Source organism: Daphnia carinata, chromosome 6 (genome assembly GCF_022539665.2).
Source record: "Daphnia carinata strain CSIRO-1 chromosome 6, CSIRO_AGI_Dcar_HiC_V3, whole genome shotgun sequence".
NCBI classification, from domain to species: Eukaryota; Metazoa; Arthropoda; class Branchiopoda; order Diplostraca; family Daphniidae; genus Daphnia; species Daphnia carinata.
This window is the reverse complement of record NC_081336.1, coordinates 10,459,681-10,463,284: the sequence shown is the minus strand read 5'-3', so window position 1 is coordinate 10,463,284 and position 3,604 is coordinate 10,459,681. Positions and strand designations below refer to the sequence as shown.

Below are 3,604 nucleotides of genomic sequence, written 5' to 3'. Positions count from 1 at the left end.
ATTGGATTAAAAGCAGATCGTGCGACAGAGTATGGATTAGCCGGATATGATTTTCATAAAATAGTTAAAGCCAGCCGGAAGAGACACGGAAAATATCGGGTATTGTTACAGATGTGGCCAGTGGTAGGGTGCTAGATGAGATTCTCAAGTTTCTAAATTCAATTATCTAGTCTACACGATGGGCCTAATCTGTTCAGCCAGAGAACCCGGCATATGTTTCAGCGCGCATGCGGCGAATAATGGCACAGTCTCGCGGTAATGGGATCGACACTGATTTGCACGTGACGGACTCGGCTGGAGATTCGGGCTGAGAAATAGTTAATCGTGGAAACTCACCGACATCCACGATATCCACGAATAAGTAAACGATGTTGTCCTCGTAGATATGGCATCCACTGTCGTGTCATCCCCGTCGGATTTGCCGTCACCTTTCTTGCACTTTGGTAACATGAAGCACATGGTTGCTAAACCCTATAGAAGGAAAGAAATAATGCATCTTATTATTTACTTGTTAATAGTCATTTATTTATGGTCAAAACTTACCACTGTAATTTGAACAGAGAACACGACGGCAGCCGTCATTTGGAAACCAATGTGGTCCACTAAAATGCCAGTCCCAGCGCGTGAAACAAAACGCCCAGCAGAGACGACCAAATACCAGCAACAAGCCCGTGAGTATTGGGATTATCCGGATAACCAGCATGTCTATTATCAAAATGCAAAAAAGAAATGAATACTGGCACAGCAAATTGAATTTTTTAAATGTGGCTTACACAGCTTCTCTCATGGCATCAACGACCCCCGAAACTTGTTGCCCTGCAAACGCAACTCCACTTAGTGCCAATGCCATACCGACAACAGCTAGATTTCTAAAATAAAATCAAATAATGATACTAGTTAAACGGTTTGAATTTGAGAATTGAAATCAAAAGTACCGATCAAAAGAAATGAATGAATTTAGTCTATTGCAAATTTGCTACGACATCTTTCGCGGGTGGCATAATAAAAAGAAAAAAAAAGGAAAGAAAAATAAAATAAATGTAAGTAAAATTTGTTGCCAATGAAAAAAATTTTTTAAATGGGATGGGAAGAAAAAAATCTAGATATTGAAATAAACCACAAAAAAAAAACAAAAAAAACAGAAAGACTAAGAACTTAATCTAATTAATTCAATGTGCGTTGGTTCGTACGATGTTTCGTCGACTGGATCATTCGCAACAACGTGACTTTTCTAATAACTTATACATCTACTTACTAATGCCATCAACTTTCGTTTTTCAAAATACGGAATTACATGACATCACGTATTTTACCGCCTGCTCCCTCCGAGACTCTTACGGCGCTATACACCATTTTTATTAAAATCTTTTGGTTATGGGGAACTTACTGAACAATGAGTCGTGTAATTTATTGTTTCCAATCTATTTTACAAAAGCCAAGCCACTACCTGTATGCACCATCATTGACGAGAGCGGTAGGTTGTCAGGGTAGGCTGAATCTTTCCATAAGTTTACCCTGTTCCGTGAGATTTTTTCTAACTTTTGTCCTCATATAATAGATGGGGCAATCTCGGCTAAATGTGGCAAACGATTAGTATTAAGTATGTAACATGATTAGGATATCACTCAAACTATTTACTTGCAACAAAGAATCTCTTCGTTGAGACTTCCCTGGCACCGTTGACATTCTGTCCATAAACGATTAAACTTCTCTTCGAGAGCATAAAGTTGGCCAATTTCCCTCTGGTAGAACTCCGATTCTTTCGGCTTGCAAAATCTGTTTAAATTGGAACAGCAATTTTAACAAACATCGCCGAGATAGGCAGAAATTAGACTTACTTGCATACAGCACTATCGTCTGGAAGGACGGTTTTGCATCCAACACAGGTGGATTTGCGTGTGGTAAAGCTAGCCAATCCACCAATTTTTGAAGTAACAAATGAAGGCGTCCGGGTATGGTAACCATCTACAATACGGAATACAAACCGTTCAATTATGTCAAGCAAATAAAGGCGATAAGTCCGTGTTTACGTAGCAACAATGATTCCGCTTTAGATCCAAGTATGGGTTCCAAAATCCGAACAAGGGGTTTTGAAAGCTGATTTTCCAAATGGTATGGGGCATCAATAGGTACGCTGTATTCCATTACAAAAATAGGGTTTTCCGTCTAAAGAAGACGTATGAAAACTTAATAGTTCATGAGAAATTTGAAATCCAAAGACGAACCTTGAGGTAAGCTGGTGTACTTTTAGCGGCTGCGATAATGACATACGGAACTCGATCCCCTAATTTTGGGGTTGTACCAGCATCTCGCTTACGCATCTTGTGAGCTAGTTCCACATGTGCCTGTTTACTGGCGTAGTCTTTATCTGTTTTAGTCAGCTCCTTTTTAATAAAAGAAAGCAAACGGATAAAATCACAGTATTCCAAAACATAGTTACGTTCTACCTTGGTAATCATCAGAAGTGAGATATCGACTTTGTTGCGCAGCAAGTCGAAAATAGATTGTTTGGCGTATTCTAGTGCTCCATCCGGATCTCTAAGAGAAAATATCAAAACCTCAAACTTTGAATACTAAAACTGATGACTTTTTGTTCACCGATCAATCAAACTTTTCTGCAGACCAGCTATTGATAAGATTGGCAACGAGTTGACAATTATCACGACGAACAGTTTCTAAACCGTTACAATCCATTTTGTCAAACTTTTCAGGTTTGGTCCAATACAATCCTGGATACCTGTGAAGACAGAAACAGACAGTGCAACTGGTATCTCATCTAACAAGTCTTTATAAATCAGAACCGTAATTACCTCTTTTCGTTGATCAATAAATAGGGGTAATAGACTTTTTCGAATTCCAAATTAATGGGTTGGACATATTTTGCCGACACAAATGCGGCAGCTTTTCGGCCTAATTCCATGGCTTCGGCCACCGTGGGTACACCGAATTTCACCATTACGGAATCTGTGTTACCATAGATTACCTGACGTGACACTAATTGAGAAAATCCTCGAGTCGCCCCGCGGTCGCGACAAGAGTATTGCACCCAGCTTGAAGATTTGACCGATGATGGCTCGTGACAGTTCCTTGATATATGACAGATTTTAAAACCGAATTGTAGGAGAATTTACACGCCCCGCGGTGAATTTGAATCGAAAATTCACGAGTGCGTGCGACAATTACAACTTCTGGCTTTTGAACCATGGCGGGGATGCACCAGAAACACCTTGTTCTAACAATATGTTCATAAACGGTACCAAGTACGCCGCCTATATGAAAAAATGTGAAATTTTAGATGACTTAATCAACGAATGTCACGAAGGGTTTCTTGAGTATCTTAAATGCAATTGGACCTTTTCGTAGTCGCAATCACAGACGTGCCCACTCAAAATTACTTTTACCTCAACTTACCCAGTTCATATCGACCCATTCGAATCAAGTTAGTACGAAGGCATCAAGGTTTCAAAATTACACAGCGTTCATTAATTGGATTACCGTTTTGCCGGAGCCCGTGACAGCACAAGTAATCAAATCTCTTTTGGCAAGAATATCTGCAACTGAAGCTTTCTGTATAGGTGTTGATTTTATGTAGCCAGCAATCTTA

The 3,604-nt window shown here is 39.7% G+C and overlaps 1 pseudogene; it reads right to left on the bottom strand.

Moving 5' to 3' along the window:
• Nucleotides 1-143: 143 nt before the first annotated feature.
• Nucleotides 144-3,604, bottom strand: part of LOC130686343 (MFS-type transporter SLC18B1-like) — a 96,527-nt pseudogene continuing 93,066 nt past the window's right edge.